A 9,125-nucleotide genomic window follows, 5' to 3' on the forward strand; every position below is an offset into this window, starting at 1 on the left:
AAATGAAGCCTCCAGACCTGTACGCAGTACTCAAGGCGTGGCCTGACCATTGCCTTATACAGAGGGATAATCACCTCCTTTTTCCCTGCTAGCAAAATTCCTATATATCATTGACAAAACCCCATGACCTGCCCTGGCAGCCTGTCTGCATTGCTCAGAAAACTTCATATCTGACTGCACAATTACTCCCAAGTCTTTTTTATTTTCTACCACCTTAAGTGTAGTACCACACAGTTGGTACGTTTCTCTGGGGTTACTTCTACCCATATGCAGTACTTTGCATTTGTCAAGGTTAAACTTCAGTTGCCATTTCTTAGCCCATCTGCCCAAATTATCTAGATCCTGTTGCAGTAGCAGACTGCCATTACTGTCATTAACAACCCTGCCAACCTTTGTATCATCTGCAAACTTCGACATTAAGCCTGATATAACTTCAACAATATCATTGATAAATATACAAAACAACAGTGGACCTAACACCGAACTCTGTGGGACTCAATTAATAACATTAGTCCACGAAGAGCAGCACCCATTGATTACAACCCTCTGTCTTTTCCCACTCAACCATCCTTTTATCCATTGTAGCAACTTACCTTTAATACTATTCTGCTCCAATTTGTACAATAGTCTTCCATGCGCAACAGTGTCAAAAGCTTTCCTGAAATCCAAATATATGATATCAAAATTATTTTTTGCATCCAGTTCCTTTGTAACCACATCATAATATCCTATCAAATTTGTAAGACAAGACTTTCCCTTAACAAACCCATGCTGGGCCTGAATTATTGCTGCAGTCTTGTCTAGATGATCCTGCAATGCATCTTTAACCAGTGACTCCATTATTTTACCCGGAACAGAAGTTAAACTAACTGGTCTGTAATTATTCGTGTCACCCTTCGAGCCCCCTTTATGAAGTCCAAGGATGCTCTCATAATTATGGCTAATGGTTTGCTTACTTCCTTTGCCGCCTCCTTTAATATAACTGGATAGATCCCATCCACCCCAGGTGCTTTTCTTATGTTTAACTTCAACAATTTCTCCCCCACTTTGCTCTCAGTTATTACAAAATCATTAAGTATCCTGCTACAATTTGATAACCTTCTGCCAATTTCAAACCTTAATAATTCCTCATGTGTGAATGTAGATGCAAAATACTCATTCAGTTTGTTTGCTATCTGATCAGGATCATCAACAGTCGAACCATCGATGTCAAGTAGACCAATCATATTCATCCCCTTCCTTTTAGAGTTTATATAAGTAAAGAAATCCTTGCTGTTTTTCTTAGCATCTTTTGCCAAGGATTTCTCGTAATCTGCCTTTGCCTGCCTACCTCCTTTGTGACCTGATTACAGACTAGCTTATATCTGCCATAGGCTTCTGAGTCTCTTGATAATTTATATGCATCCCATGCATTATTCTTCTCTGTTACGAGTCTCATTAGTTCATTAGATAACCATTTAGGCTTAAACCTTAACAATATTTCTTAATAGGTATGAAACTTTTAGTAGCTTCCACGATTAATTCCTTGAATGCTTCCCACTTAGAATTTACTGTTGGTAATATCGTCAGTAAATATCTTTAAGTAAATCCCACATAAGTACACTGTGATCACTGCCACCTAGTGGTTCCTTTAACTGCAAATTCTTAATTCACGAATGATCACTGCTGATAACCAGATCAAGAGTATTACTTTGTCTGGCTGCCTCTCGAACATGCTGCTGCAGGAAACAATCATCCAATAAATCCACAAAAGTCTGACTAGTGTGTGAGTGACCAACCCACAAGTTCCAGTCAATATCTGGGAAGTTAAAATCCCCCATTATAAGACATTCCGATTTACTAGACCTTTATCTGCAATTGTTCATTGTACTCATTCGAGTCATTAGGCCTATAACACACTCCTACTCTTATTTTTGCTTTCGCAGTGCTTATGTCACACCAAACTGACTCAACAGTGCACTGTTCATCTATATCAACTGGATGCACTTTTGATTTTATGTTTTTCTTAATTAACAGCATAACACCTCCTCCCTTTCTATCCTGTCTATCCTTTCTGTACACATTGTACTCCCCAAATTCCAGTTCAGCATTCCTTATATCTGTGTGACACCACGTCTCTGCTCTCCCAACAATATCCGCCTTTGATGTCTTGACCTTTGATGTCTTCAAATTCATCAAATTTATTTACTATATTTCTAGCATTGGTATACATGCAAGCATACATGCTCCTACTCCTATTCCTAGTTACCCTAACACATCCCATATACCCACCTATTTCAGGATGACTGCCATCCGTCCCTGAAACCCCCAACACCCCACGCTCCAGGTCGCTACTTATTCTAATAGAAGTTGTGCAAGAATCACCTTCACCTCTGCCTACAGCTACTGTTAAACTATTAGTCCTTGTATCCCCCCAAGCTATCAGTTTTCCGACCCACCTAACACTGCCTCGATGGCATCAGCAAATATTCTTGCACCCTTTCTATTTAAGTGTATCCCATCCCTATAGAAGCAGTCTTTCCTGTTAACAAGTACAGTCCAGGCTGAAAAAAATTCTACCCCTTGAGCCTTGCACATTCTTTCCAGGGCCGAATTGATCGACAAGGCTCTCATCATATACTCCTTTCTATCGTGTCTGGGCAGAATTGCAGACACTTTCAAATTCAACCCTAATTCTCGGCTTTTGTTCAACAGTGACCTGTACTTGTTAAGTAATTCTGCCGGTCTCCTACTCCTAATATCATTAGTGCCAACGTGTACAACTATATCACCTTTTATGCCTTTAAAAGATGATATCCGCTCTACAACGTCATCAACCTTTGCCCCTGGCAGACATACCCTGGTCCTGTTCCACCTATCCTTTTTACAAAGCATGTTTCCCGTTTCCCTGACAATAGAATCACCAACAACTACTAGTTCCTGTGGGACCAGCGCATTCTGCTTTGGGGGTTGCCGCTGTGTTGCGTGATGACCAAGTGCAAGCTCTGGCGTTGATGTGGGCAGCTGAGAGCTTGATGGGCCCCTCAATTTAGATCTTTCGAGGGCATCCACCCTGTCCTTCAAATTCTCATATAGGCCCATAACAACGCTGAGTTGTCGCATGATTTCCTTACACTCCTTACATCGCGCACACACAAATACATCCCCCATGACAATATCATGTTCCGTTCCAGAGAGTCGGGCAAACATTTCACAAGTCGCACATTTTTTTAGGCTCTGCGTTGGAGAATCGCCCCCCTCAGTTCTCCCCCGAGTCACAGCACTCCTGCCACTTTGTGCCCGTTGATTTGCTGCTCTAGTTTGGGGCATGATACTTTAAATTAATAAAATCAATAAATTAAATTAATTGAATGTCAGTACTACGCTATCTAATAGAAACAGTGAAGCGTATTACTCTATAAATTATACGTTACAGCTACCTAACTAACTCAATTAAAAATTTGAATTCCCTACCACTATATACAAAAACAATGGCTGCAAGATTCGAACGAAATAACGGTTTTACTTATATTAAGTATTACGTATATCTACAAAAACTGTTTATCTAAATTAAAATAAAAATAACCAGCGTAACTATAACTATAAGACTACGTATTAAGTGCAATATAAAATAACAATTATGTAAATAAAAAGGCAAACACATCGTTTTTTCGGAGCCTGCAACTCACAGCTGTAATCTTTAATTACAGAGGAAGTGGGATCAATTACTTCTAAAGTTACTTTACAAATATAAATACATAATGAATATATTACTATTACAAATATACCCAACTCATAGCTAAGTACTTTCGCCCTGGGAGAAACAAAAATTTTGCTCCCCTAGCCCTCGTAAATAAACTTTATAAAGCGATAACGAATTATTGTAAAATGCGTATCACGGTCACTCATTTCGTACATATATATAATTTTTAAATTCAATGTGTTTGCGCGTTGATGGTTTTGATGAGTCTGGGGAAAATGCCCTGCTTGCTCCTCTCTAGTTACGGTTCTAATCGTAGCTGATCAGAACATTACTCTCAGTGAAGAAAACATCCGATTTACAATTTCTTAACTCCCCTTATTTTTCTATATGTAGCTAAATGATTGTTTCTTTAATGATTGCTCATCCCAATGGCCCACCCTCAAAATATTCATTCTCTGATTTCCTATAGAGATTTTAAGATGGTATTTGTGCCTGTTACTTGCCAGAAACTGCCTAACATAGAAAAAAAAAAAAATACCTCTTAGTAACCTTTGTTGACAGAAAATTTCTCTGTCTCATCCCATCGTATTCATTAAATGTCTTTATTGTTCTACTATCTCCATAAATCATTCAAAATTTAAAAAAAATTGTTTCCATATATTTGGACCTTCTCCATTGTAACTTCCCTAACAGTGGAGCTATTTTCCTTGTGACTAATAACTCCACTGCTTTCCTCTTTTGCAATTTATACTGATGTAGCTGAAGTGACTCATTTGTTCAGAAGATTTTTTTCCGTTCTAAACAGCATTTAACCTATAACAAAATTTGTTGTAGGTATACGTAACTCACGTTCAAGACCGTCATGGTACGCTTGAAATTAAAGGAGGAAAGAAATAAAATTTAAAAGATGAAATTAAAATATATTCTCATTAATTTCATAGTATTTAATTTCGCTTCCTTCGTATTTTCACCTCAAGCATACATTATGGTTTTGGGAATGATTTTCGTATATACAAGGTTCTACACAAAGGTTTACAGGCTACAACAACAAAAAAATAAATAATAATAATAATAAAATAAATAATAAATAATAATAATAATAAAATAAATAATAAATAATAATAATAATAAAATAAATAATAAATAATAATAATAATAAAATAAATAATAAAAATTTATAATAATTTAGCGACCACTTCGAGGTTGTCTCCCTTAAGAAGTAATGTATGTACCTTGTCCGGTACAAGAAATACCTCTGTTTTGTTATTACTTGTCCCTTTCGATTTTTGTTGATTCTCCAAAGTGTCGCTAAATAACAAATTACTTTTCTGTTACTCGGGAACGGCGATGTAAAGTCAGAGAAGCTCACAAGCGAGAATACATGAACATTATACCATATTCAGTAGTCACCCAGGTTTGAACCAAAATCACCCAAAGCGGATACAGTTTCGTACTCACGTAATGGTGTGGGTGCAGCACCAGTTTTCCTTATAGCATTGTCTATGTATCACTTCCCACTGAATTCAGTAACTATACAACTGAATTATACACCATCAAGCTTGCCCTAGAAAATAGACTCCATCTGTCCATCCAAAAAGTATTAGCATTAGCATTAGTAGAGGCATATGATGCAAGAAAGCCAGCTTATGCAGAATCAGCCAAAAGAAAAAAAAAAAAAACTTCCACTTCATCACCCCGTTCGTTCGAAATACCTGTCCAGCTGAGCCTTAAATTTATTTAGACTATCAACTTCCACAACAAGGGATGTAAGTCTGTTCCACCAACCAACTACCCGCTGACTAAAGGCAAATTTCCGCACATCTGTCCTACATCTGTCTTTCCTCAATTTGAATTTATGCCCTCTCAGGTGATTATTCTGAGCAAGAGGAAGAAACCCATCAGCATTGAGCATGCTGAAACCATTCAAGGCTTTATACACCTCTATCAGATCACCTCGCAGGTGCCTAGTCTCCACACACTGTAATTTGCAAAACTTAAGCCTTTCTTCGTAAGCGCAACCCTTTAATCCATTCACTAATCTTGTTGCCCTTCTCTGTACTCATTCCAGCAGCTCTACATCCTTCTTGAAATGAGACCTCCAGACCTGTATACAGTACTCAAGGTGTGGCTTGACCATTGCCTTATACAAGGGAATAATCACCTCCTTATCCCTGCTAAAAAAATTCCTCTATATCATTGACAAGACACCATGAGCTACTCTTGCAGCCCGTTTGCACTGCTCAGAGAACTTCATATCTACCTACACAATTACCCCCAGGTCCTTTTCATTCTCTACCACTGTCAGTAGTACCACAGAGTTTATACGTTGCTCTGGGGTTGCTGTTTCCCATACATTGAGAAACAGCAACCCATACATAAAATTGACAAATTTACATTTGTCAATGTTAAACTTCATTTGCCACCTCTCAGCCCATCTGCTCAACCTTTCCAGATCCTGTTGCAGCAGCATAGCAGTAGTGTCCTTAACAACCCTGCCTACCTTTGTATCGTCTGTAAACATTAAGCTTGATATACCATCATCAATATTATTTATAAATACAGAAAACAATAATGGACCCAACACTGAACCCTGAGGGACTCCACTAATAACATTAGTCACATGAGCAGTGTCCATTGATGACCATCTCTGTCTTCTCCCCCTCAACCACCCCTTTATCCATAGCAGCAATTTGCCTCCAATGCCACACTGCTCCAATTTGTGCAGCAGTCTTCCATGTGCAACAGTATCAAAAGCCTTTCTTAGATCCAAGTATATAATATAAAAGTTATTCCCTGCATCCAGTTCTTTTGTGACTGCATCATAGTACCCAATCAAATTGGTTAGGCAAGACTTCCCCTTAACAAAACCGTGCTATGTTCCAGCTATAACTGAAGTCTTGTCTAAATGATCCTGCAGTGCTTCTTTAACCAGTGCCTCCATTAATTTTCCTGGAACAGAAGTTAAACTCACAGGTCTATAATTACTTGTGTCAGCCTTTGATACTCCTTTGTGAATTGGGGTCACATTTGCACATCTCCAATCTATGGGTACCTTCCCTGAGTCCAAGGAAGCTCTCATAATTATGGCTAAGGGTTTGCTTACTTCCTTTGCTGCCTCCTGTAATATAACTGGACAGATCCCATCCACCACAGGTGCCTTTCTTGTGTTTATCTTCAACAATTTCTCCTCCACTTTACTCTCAGTTATTACAAGATTATCTAGCTTACTGCCAGAGTTTAATACACCTCTGGCATTCCCCTCGCTGAATAACTCCTCATGTGTGAATGTCGATGCAAAATATTCATTTAGTTTGTTAGCTACCTGAGCAGGATCATCATCAGTTGAATCATCGGTATCAAGTGGACCAATCTGATTCATCCCCTTCCTTCTAGAGTTTACATAAGTAAAGAACTCCTTGCTGTTTTTCTTTGCATCCCTTGCCAAAGATTTCTCGTAATCTGCCTTTGCCTGCCTAACCTCCTTTGTAACTTGGTTACAGATCAACTTGTATATATCATAGGCTTCTGTGTTAATTTATATGTATCTCATGCATTTATCTTCTCTGCCATATATCTCATTAGTTCATGTGACATCCATTTAGGCCTAAACCTTGAACAATATTTCTTAGTTGGTATGTAAAGCTTAGTAGCTTCCAAGATAAGTTCTTTGAATGCTTCCCATTTTGAATTTGCTGTTGGTAACATGATCAGTTGGTCCCGCTGTATAGAATTTAAATATTGTCTCAGACCATCGTAGTCGCCTTTACGAAACAATAATCCTTCCCTTTACCCCTGATGGTAGTTACCTCGTTGAGTAAATCCCACTTCAGCACACTGTGATCACTGCCACCTAGTAGTTCCTTTATCTGCAGATTCTTAATGCATGAAGAATCACTACTGATAATCAGATCAAGAGTATTACTCCCTCTAGTTGCCTCCCGAACATGCTGATGTAGAAAACAATCATCCAGTAAATCCACAAAAGTCTTGCTTGTGTGTGATGACCTACAAATTCCAGTCAATATCTGGGAAATTAAAATCCCCCATTATAAGACTATAATACATAACGTTAGTATAATACATAAGGTCTCGTAGAGTGCGCTGTTAGCTTTACAAAATACCTCCGAACCTGCACATCCTTTAATAAAGCACACGAGAACTAAACTGATACATATCCACGATCTCTGTTTGTACTTCTTGTGACTTTTTCTGTTTGTACTCCGAGAAAACCACACTGTCAGAGGAGTTCAAAAGAAAGAGCACCGTATTTAGCAGTCAAGTGAGCTTGAGTCACAGTCACTCAATTTTGACTATAGATCTAATACAAGAAGAATGTGTAAATTAATAATGAGCACTTCCATGGCAAGCTCAAACACAATAATCTTCTTCAAATTCAATCTGAGCCACAGTTAAGGAACTCTCTTCCATATAAACGGACAGGAGAAAGTAATCATAATCAGAGCTGGAACTGGTTTCAGCTTATGCTTTTCTCCTTATAGGAAGTGATACTCCGCAGTGTACATATTGGATACGGGATTATTGGATCCTCACAATTAAGGATACGGGAACGTCGATGTGGGGACGGGTCCGAGACCCATACATTGTGAAAGGTGTTCGAACCCTAATTCCATCCTCATCATGGGGGAAGTTGGGCCAGCCCAATGAGGCTGTATTGGCTCTCGATGCCCCTACATGTACGCAAAACGTGGCACTCTGCTAATGGATCACAACTAGGGCTGCACCAGGATGGGGGGGAGTGAAATGGCTTTCAGGGTTCAGTCTTATCCAAAGATACTAGATTAAAACGAAAACAACAACAACAACAACAAAGCAGTCGTTTTCTCTAGGTTAAGAGTTGCTTAAGCGTGTACAGAGAAGGGCAACATGATTGGAGAAAGGAACGAAGGGGTCCTCTTACCAAAAAAAGCTTAAGGTCTGCAAATTGCAACGTCTGGAGACTAGGCACCTGCGAGGTGATCTGATTGCGGTATATAAGGGGTTGAGCAGGTTCAATTCTGATGGGATTCTTCCTCTTGCTCAGATTACGTACCTGCTGGGTTCAAATTGAGGAAAAACAGTTGTAAAAGAAATGTGCAGAAATTCGACTTTAGCCAGCGGGTGGTTGATTGCTGGAACAAACTTCCATCTGTAGTTGTGGAAATTGATAGCTTAAATAAATAAATTCAAGCAGGAACTGGACAAACGTTTAGAGGGAACGGATGTGTGAAATGTTTTTTTTTTTTTTTTTTTGGCTAATGCTACATAAGCTTGCTTTCTTACATCATATGCCTCTACTATTAGTAATAAAGCAGCGGCTCTCGTTCTTAGCACCCTCAAAGAGGAATTGCTTGTGATAACATTCACTTGCTACAATTTAGAATCAAAAGAACAAAAAAAAAAAAAATAAAATAAAATAAATAAATATATATATATATATATATAT

The sequence above is a fragment of the Mastigoproctus giganteus genome, chromosome 1, assembly GCF_048544385.1.
Source record: "Mastigoproctus giganteus isolate SK-2022 chromosome 1, ASM4854438v1, whole genome shotgun sequence".
NCBI classification, from domain to species: domain Eukaryota; kingdom Metazoa; phylum Arthropoda; class Arachnida; order Uropygi; family Thelyphonidae; genus Mastigoproctus; species Mastigoproctus giganteus.